This window comes from Atta colombica, unplaced genomic scaffold, assembly GCF_001594045.1.
Source record: "Atta colombica isolate Treedump-2 unplaced genomic scaffold, Acol1.0 scaffold32, whole genome shotgun sequence".
Taxonomy (NCBI): Eukaryota; Metazoa; Arthropoda; class Insecta; order Hymenoptera; family Formicidae; genus Atta; species Atta colombica.
This window is the reverse complement of record NW_017259426.1, coordinates 944,840-953,993: the sequence shown is the minus strand read 5'-3', so window position 1 is coordinate 953,993 and position 9,154 is coordinate 944,840. Positions and strand designations below refer to the sequence as shown.

Sequence of the window (9,154 nt, the reverse complement as noted above, 5' to 3'; positions counted from 1 at the left end):
GTGTGTGTGTGTGTGTGTGTGTGTGTGTGTGTGTGTGTGTGTGTGTGTGTGTGTGTATTTCGTGCAAGGGGCGTTATGCTCATTGCTTCCGTTAAATGGTAGTTAAAACGTCATCATGCTCCCAAATTGCGTTTGCCGTCAGAACCATTGCGTTATCACGAGTCACTGCGAATTTAGTCGATGAAAAACCTACGCGCAATACTTTGAGGCAATAAGATAATGATGATAATAGCAGTAAATAGTAAAAGATATAAGAACAGAAATTGTATTTCTTTCAGACATAAATTTATATTCTTTTTACAAATAGATATTAAATATTTATAAGAGATTTAATATTGATTAAATATTTTAACTTTTTTTAAAAATTATGCACATACACTCGAGAAATCAATCGTAAAATCATAGATAATCTAACATTTATATCGTATGTCAAGAATAGAATTCTATTTGTATAATAACATATGTCATGTATTTTGATATATATACCTCTTACAGAAATTTAATATATTAGCCAATTTATTAATGAAAGATAATAATTAATTGCTTATTTAAAATACTAAAAGTATTAAATAATAGTGTTCAATACTTTTTTAATACTTAAAATAAGTAATTATTGTCTTTTAGTATTAAAATATTAGATTTTTGTAAAGATACATATTATGACATGTACGCATTTTAATTTTTTTAATATTTTTCATATTATATTAGATATAAAGTGATAACCAGAATACTATTCTGAATTCTGATGAATTATAGATTGTAAACAATTTTTCATGCATGAGTATGTATAAATATGTATAACGTATATAAATATTCATAATTGTATGTATGATCATATATGAAATACATCCATATATTCCTCACATTCATTCCCATACATTCATACATCCCTCTTTCTTTTATAAAATTATTTTTTAGTGTGATAGAAATAATAATAGTAATGTGAAAACATAAAAAATAATTAAAAAAATAATTTTCGCATTGTTTATTTTAGAAAAAAAAACAAGTTTTGAAAAATGTAAAAAAATTGCTTATACAATTATGTACTTTTATATATAATTATACATAAATAATTTTTTTACATTTCTTCAAAACTTGATTTTTTGTAAAACAAATAGTATAAAAATAGTATAAAATAATATAAAAATAATATACAAATAGTATAAAAATTATTCTATCAATTATTTTTAATGTTTTCACATTATTATTATTATTTTTCTATTATACTAAAAAGTAATTTAAAAAAAAAGAGGGATGTATGAACATGTATGGATATATTTCATATGTAATTATACATGTTTATACATATTTGTATATTTATACATATTACAGATTTATATATATTTATATATAAAAAATTTTTTACCGGGACGTCTAAATTCTAGATATAATTCGAGTCTTAAGTCAGGTAGAAGTATCTTCGATCGGATATAGGTATCTATGGTAAGATGGTTTCGGCTTTCGCCAAAGCATAATGTATATAAACAGGATATAGGCGGATGCACCACAAAATATATGAGTATAAAAGGACGCAATGCTACCCTATTGTAAGCTTATGTTGTCGTTATTATCTCTTTTGCCGCACACGGATTTTACGAAACATTATAGTTCTTGCATCGTATACTTACAGTGTCGTCCTCGTAAAAAGATCAAAGAATCTTACGAAAATTCACAAATTCTGTTATATTCTGTTATATTCTTCGCGAGCGCGTTCTATAGAAATAAAAAACTTATAGTCTGCTTACAACTGTGTATTCTCTTTTCTTCTATAATAGTTATAATTTTTGAGAGAAAATGCTTCAAAATAAAATTGAAAGGTTACATTAAAAAGAGAGTGAAAATAAGATTTATAGTAGAAAGTCAAAATGCACAGGAATGAAAAAGGAAATCCCGTGCTGGGAGAATCAACACATTGCAGCTGAAACGCGGAAAGCGAAATATTGACGGCTTACACTTGACCCACATGCGATGTAAAGAGCGAATACATCGGTGGAACGTTGAACGAAATACAAATGTGTTCGTCTAATAAATGGATAAAATGGCGTACACGTACACACAACAAAACATGTGAAATGGTAGCATTTACACGTAAATAGAATTATAGAAACGTTAATCTATAGAGTATCCTACAAATGTCGTGAAATATTTTAGAAGTTGAAATTTGAATATTAAAATTATATGTGTGCGCTATTTTATTACTTTCCAAAAAATATTCAAAAAAGAAGTACTAATAACAGTACTAATAATCTTTTTCCGATCGTACTAAAAGATAATTTTAAATAATATTATAAATTTAATTTTAGTTTTTTAAATGACAAATTATTCGCTCATGCAAATATTTATTTTTAAAATTGAATTTTTAAAATTGAACAAGCGACGTGGTAAAATCGAACCTTCGAGAACCATGAATATTCGACATGACCGACGCGATCGACGTAACTGAAAATCGCAAAGGTTCAAAAAAATGTTAACATGCACATTGATTTACGCTTCGCGATGACCGCTCATTATTGAATCTGACACTCCCGATACATCCGAGACATATGTTTTTACGAAATTCGAAAGATGACAGCAACTTCACATCGATACTCGAAGCTTCGATATGCCAACTGCAATGGTCCAATGCGACGCAACAGGGCGAATTCAAATTGTGTTTAACCATCGCACGTACAAATTTATGCTAATTTATGCTACGACAATCACTCACTTGCACTGCCAGATTCAACACTCCCGATGCGCTAAAGACCTGTTCAAGACGCTCGGAAGATCGCGGCAACTTCACTCCGATTCTAGAAGTTTCGACGCGCCAACGGCAACGATCTGACCAGAGCAATGTCACACAATCTGTAGAATCGATATCGTGAAATATGGATCGTTTGTCGGTCGCACGTATTAATTTATATAATTTATGCTCTTTCTTTATGATAATCCTTCGACATTCTTAATAACACTACAGGAAGGCACTTCAATCCGCGGTACTTGACTCCAATACTTCGAGCGAACCAACGATCCGCGATTAACAAAAATAGACACGTTACTCCTGACGACATTTATCGCCAGATTTTGTGTTCCTGATAATCCTATAACATTCATTCCTCATACGAGACTCGTTCTGAACGGAAAAAGTACGCACGAAACACGAAACGACGCGAAAACATATAAAATACGTACCGGCGCGTGTCGGGTCGTCCAGCGAACTGACGCGCGATAGATTCCCTCCGTGACGTCATCACGTCGCGTCGTACGATAATTATGGCCGTTAACATTTTCAAAAAAACGGTCGCGGTGTTTTAGCATCGCTAAGCGGTGCATTAATTAATTAAAATTTTAATATGTTGAAAAATTACGTGGAAAAGTTGAACAACATTCTTGCGCGCTAAGAATCCGTAATTGCAAGTTGTCAATATGTTAATTATTATTAATTTTCGCATATGTAATATTGATTTTCAGTCAATTTCTTATAGATATCAAGAACATTAAGAAATTAAATGAGTTATTTATTCCATTTTGTTCCGCTATCGTCCATTGCCTTCCAGGTCTCCTTCTCCATTCAGATTTTCTTATACTTGTACAATATTCGCGAAAAATTATAATAGTTTAATCGTGCATATTAATTGCAAGAATAAAAGAATTACACGGCATTTTGCACAGCACTGCCGACGTCAGCCACATGCGATATGCAATTTGTATTATATGTACGTTGGGATGGAAAATAACGCGAAACACATCACATTACAACTACGAATCGCAAATCTTACAAATTATCAGAACAAATATACAATCATGTAAATGTAAAATCATTAACTTAATATATCGGCTGATAATTATACACGAATTATCGTACTTCCATGAATAATTCTGTGATACATAGAGCGGCTTATGCCGTTGCCTGTTCGTTCGAGTCTCATCGACTGAATGACAATACATTGCGCCGGTCGCGCGTTGATGCCGTTGACCTTTGTATACGCGCGTCGTAAGAAATATAGATTTTGAATATTTAACGTTTTATGAAATAAATTCACGATGAACATTCTGTATCTTTTATGTTTCGAATTAATTATTGCCAAACCAGGGTCATAGAAAATGAATTTAAAAATTCTCTGCCTTTTCCAGGTCTTCCAGAGGAAAATTTTCCATGACAAATATAAAATATGTAAATTTTAACATTAGACTCATTTAGACTCAAGAATTGTAGGAAAGCTATATTATTAAAAACGCAAAAAAAAGCTTAAGCATATATGCAAATAGCATAGTAAAATTTTGGATGCAAATTCGAGTCAGCAACAATAAATTAGTTTTGAAAAAAAGTTACGACGAAAAAGAAGGATTAAATAAAAATACTGAATAAAATATAAATTTGAATTATTTTTGTTAAAATCATTTAAAGTGCGCAAATTTTGAACTACAAACGTCAGATATAATATTTTAAAAATTATAACAATTATTTGATTTAACAGGAGTAGTTTAAGGAAGTGAGCAAATTTCGAAATTCCAGACTTTTTTACATTTTCCCCTGATTTTTCCTGGTTTTCCCGGTTTTTCAAATCTGTGGTAACCCTGCAAACGTTCAATACATCACATTTGCGTAATTTGAATTACTCGAGCTGTAAAATTTCGATTCTGTAACATTTACTATCGACAGTTCAGTATCGTTACATTGTCGTTGAGCAGTTTTTTTACTATAAATAATATCTACAAAATGACAATATAAAGATATCAATTAAATATCGTTAAAAATTACAGAATCATGATACTATTTTTCTGCTACAACTCATGCGTTCTCGAAATGACAGAATATTTAATTCGACGTAAAATATATTTAATTCGACGCAAAATATATTCATAATAATTCCAATAATTAATCCATCGATATTAAATATAATAAAGTATATAATAATTTTGTAATTCTCATCGGCTATCATTTCAATTCAAATAAATCATACGAAATATACGTTTCGATAAATAGTCGTCGTCTTAACATGAATAGCTAAGCACGAGAACTAATGCTTATGCACGTTGATATTACACTGCGTACATTAACAGAACCGACGCATTTGAGGTGTAAGAGCTTTCTAAGTATCTCTCGTGATTACGTTTCGAGTGATAATGCGATACATACATACGTCATACATACGGAGCGGATCGCACCCGCTTGCTCTAGTCTCACTGTGCGAATAGCTATATGTGTCGTGCGATATACTTTTTGTCCTTTCGTACATAACAAATAGCAAGACTAATCTTGTAACGGAATATGTAACGTATATTTGAATGTAACGTGAATATTATGTTATATAAAAAATAATACGAAATACGCGCGCGCGCGCGTATGTGTGTGTGTGTGTGTGTGTGTGTGTGTGTGTGTGTGTGCGTGTGCGTGCGTGTGTGTGTGTGTGTGTGTGTGTGTGTGTGTGTGTGTGTGTGCGTGCGTGTGTGATCGCGTGTGTAGCTATATCGATCAATTTATAACGTCTTATTATTTAACGACAAATCGATAAATATATAAATACAATTACGGATCTTAGCTTTACAATCCTGTTGATCGACATTAATCGCTTGTAAAAATTATTGTAATTTAAAATTATTGTAATTTTTATATTTCACACACATGTGAGAATTTTTATTTAGGATTTTGTATAAATTTTAATTATTCTCTGAAATCCTAGCAATGCTCTGTCATGATAATGTATAATATTAATTGGAATTTGGAGAATAATTAAAATTTGCAGCACTGTGCAAAACACATTGTGTATAATTATCAAATTATATAATAAATAATTATAAAATTCCATATTGTTGAGAATTTTTAAATTACTCAGCTGTCAATTAAATAAATAATATTCTGCTAAACAGGCTTCGAATAATGTTACATCGATAACTCGCCAATTCCTTCAATCGCTTATCATTGTGCACTCTAGTTGACACGAGTGCATCTCGTGAAAATGTTGCACGCTCGATTTCGCAAAATCCGATCTCATTTTCGACGGAAATTTCCTATCCTATTCCTATGACAGTTACATTACCGTCCTAGATACCGAGTCAGATTGGCACGTATTTCCTGACGTATAAATTTCGTGGCGGTTCCTTTTCGGTGCAGCAACGACATCAAAATCACCCTTACCTGATCACGATTCCATGAATCTGCAAACTCTCTCTCTCTCTCGGCGCGATTTCAGGCAATTTTGACTGCACTTGGCGCCAACGAAAACGGGGAAATTCACCGTTATATAATGACAGGGGATGATTCACGAGTGCATCGTATGTCGACTCGCATATGCCGGATGGCTCCTCTTCCTTTCTTAATGTAGCAAGTAACTAATTCATGAGATCGTCGGTACCTGCAAGATTATGAAAATTATGTTAGCGCTAATGGCCGACATTATGCGGAAATGTGATACTTATAATTCCGGAAGCTCATGTGGTTTTAAGAGGATGGAGAACTTGCATTATCCTTTATGGGTTCTCTTAAATACACCAGCGCAAGATACGTTAATTCGAATAATCGAATTATTATTGAAAGCAGTGAAAAAAAGGATAAATTAACTTTTATATTATAATATAATAAACGAAATATTTTCCTGCGTAATATAAAATATTTCAAGCAAACTTTCACGTAACAAAACATGTAAGCCTTTCAAAATATAAAAAGATCTTGTTATCACTTTTCTTTTGTGTACAATCATAAACAAGATACTTTTACAAAAATAACCGAAAAACAATCGAAACAATTTCTGAATCATGTACATTCCAACTTTACTGTACAACACCTTTGTGTTTACGTCACGTTTCCCTCAAAATTGCAGACTGGTAGAAAAAATAAAAATGGAAAAAATTATAAAAACAAAACGCAGGAAAAGTTAACAATTTAAATCCATAAAATTCCTTTTTCTCATTTTTAAAAAATAAAATAACACGTGAAAGGTTTCAAATACTATCTCCAATACTATTTTGTTTGTGACCAAGAATAAGTTGTAATCTCATTATATGAGATGTACGTCAACTGGTCGTTTACGAAATAGTGCATGAAAACGCGTGATAAACGCAGAGCAGTGACAATCAGTCGTTAAAATAGAAAAGGGGATTTTAGACTCTCGTATTTTCTGAGTCGTTGCGAACCCCATTACCGACAATGTCGTTATTCGATCTGCGCACTGTCGACCACAACTTTCTCTACGAAACGGACTCACCGACGCATTCTCCTGTCGATGGAAACGATGTTAAAGATAGAGGAGAACTTCTCCTCTCCTTCATCGGCATCGTAAGACAAAGTCTTATGGAATATAATATCCCGTCGCGACGTGCCTTCCACGCAGTCGAAGAAATGGCGAAGAAATAATTCAAAAGTTTCTCACGAAACAGCTTGCACCGTGTCCGTTCCCCTTTTCTTCGCCTCGCTCTCTTTGAAACTCGTGACTGCGTTTAGCGTACTATATTGCATCGCAAATATAGTAATACTAACTCAAAGAATAATCAAATGCCGCAACATTTACGTGTGTTGTTTACATGTTTTTTTATAATAAAACAAGTAATTTCAATAAACCATACAACATAGAAGAGCTTAAAAAATGTAAATTGTTGCCTGCATAAAATGTGAAAATTAAAATTATTATATTAAATAATTGTACAACGTTTTTTGAATATATTCTGGATAAATATATTTTCATGATCGATCATCAAGTTATGTGTACTATCAACGATATCGTTACTATTATGGGAAAACATTTTTTGCGATCAATATTCAAATCACAAACAAAAATAAAAGAATTTCGGCAATTATTTGTTTTTTAGATGGAAACTTGTAACTTTTGGAGAATAAAAATTTTTTTACAGATTTATATTATACCGATTTTGTAACTTTTAACGATAGTTCGATATCATTACGTTGTTGCGCAACTTTTTCACCATATATAATATTTGTGTATCGATAATAGTATAACGATACTGACACTGTCGTTAAGAGTTATTGATTGTATATGTTTTTAAGAATTCTGGAATTTAAGAATTTTGTCGAAAATTATTAAAGAAATTATTAGAGATATTAAATCAATTCTTGATCGCAATTAAAATAAAAAGATTATGACAGATAATGAAAATATAGTAGAGATTCTACATTTTCAGATTCCTATTTTTACACTTTGGTTAGATCTTCTCTTATAACATATCAGAAAGAAAGTCTTGTATAATTCTTCAAAGATAAATTAGGATTTAATCAATTTTAGTGAGGCGCTGAAAACGGAGTAGGTACTAATTTTATAAAGTTAACTCAAGATTTAGATTTATTTCCTTTTACATTAAATTTGATAACTATTGTATTTTTGAAAGATAATAATAAATAGTTCTCTCTCTCTCTCTCTCTCTCTCTCTCTCTCTCTCTCCCTCTCCCTCTCTCTCGTTCTTTTTCGTCTAGTAAGATGCCAAGATCAATGCACCATTAGCTTCTTTTCGTCTAAGATTCATCACTTATTGACTAGTTTACATCAATGACAATGGGATCAAGTACCATTTATCCGTTCTGGCTAGTCGCTATGCCACAATTCAAGTCACTTCGAGGGCAAGCATTGTTAGCTTAGAAAGATAGTGTCGGTTTAATTTTAAGACAATGAGGGATAGACTATCTGAATAATAAAGGTCAGAAAAATAACTTTCATTTACACAGGAATAGGAATATATATCCCACTACAGTAAACTAGGCTGTTGCACGAATCAAAACTTTATTTATCATTCCAAATTAGATATCGCAGTAATAGAGCGAATTTTACGAAAAGAAAGAGAAATTTTGTGATAATAAAATTAAAAACAAATTAAAATCATAAATTAAAAAAAAACAAATTCAGTAACTAATAAATATTAAATATTCAAGCAATATTATTAAAGCAAATATATTTCATGAGTGTGGATGTGTAATAATTTGGCTGAGAAATGGGAAACGTATTTAAAAAATAGCATCGCTTTGTATCGTTCGCGTGACGGTGTATGGCTCTTCAAAACAGATTAAATTTATTTGACACAGCCAATCGCTACCTCTTGTTACCGTAACTTTATATGCGGCTATTGGAGATTGACTAGAGCTGCGCAAATTTAACCAGCGAATTTAACAGACACTGCTCAATCATTAGATTCAATTATTTTATTATACCGTCTAGAGAGAGAGAGGGGG

At 31.6% G+C, this 9,154-nt stretch overlaps 1 protein-coding gene across 3 annotated transcripts in view; it reads right to left on the bottom strand.

The window, feature by feature from the left end:
- Positions 1-9,154, bottom strand: part of LOC108690411 (liprin-beta-2) — a 154,708-nt gene that overhangs the window by 127,752 nt on the left and 17,802 nt on the right. Inside the window, exon 1 of one of the 3 annotated variants that reach the window (XM_018197684.1) lies at positions 6,119-6,212. The exons of the other annotated variants lie outside the window; for them this stretch is intronic. The gene's annotated coding sequence lies outside the window, so the exon portion shown is untranslated. Of the gene's footprint in view, positions 1-6,118; positions 6,213-9,154 lie in introns of those variants that run through there. 3 annotated transcript variants of the gene reach the window in all.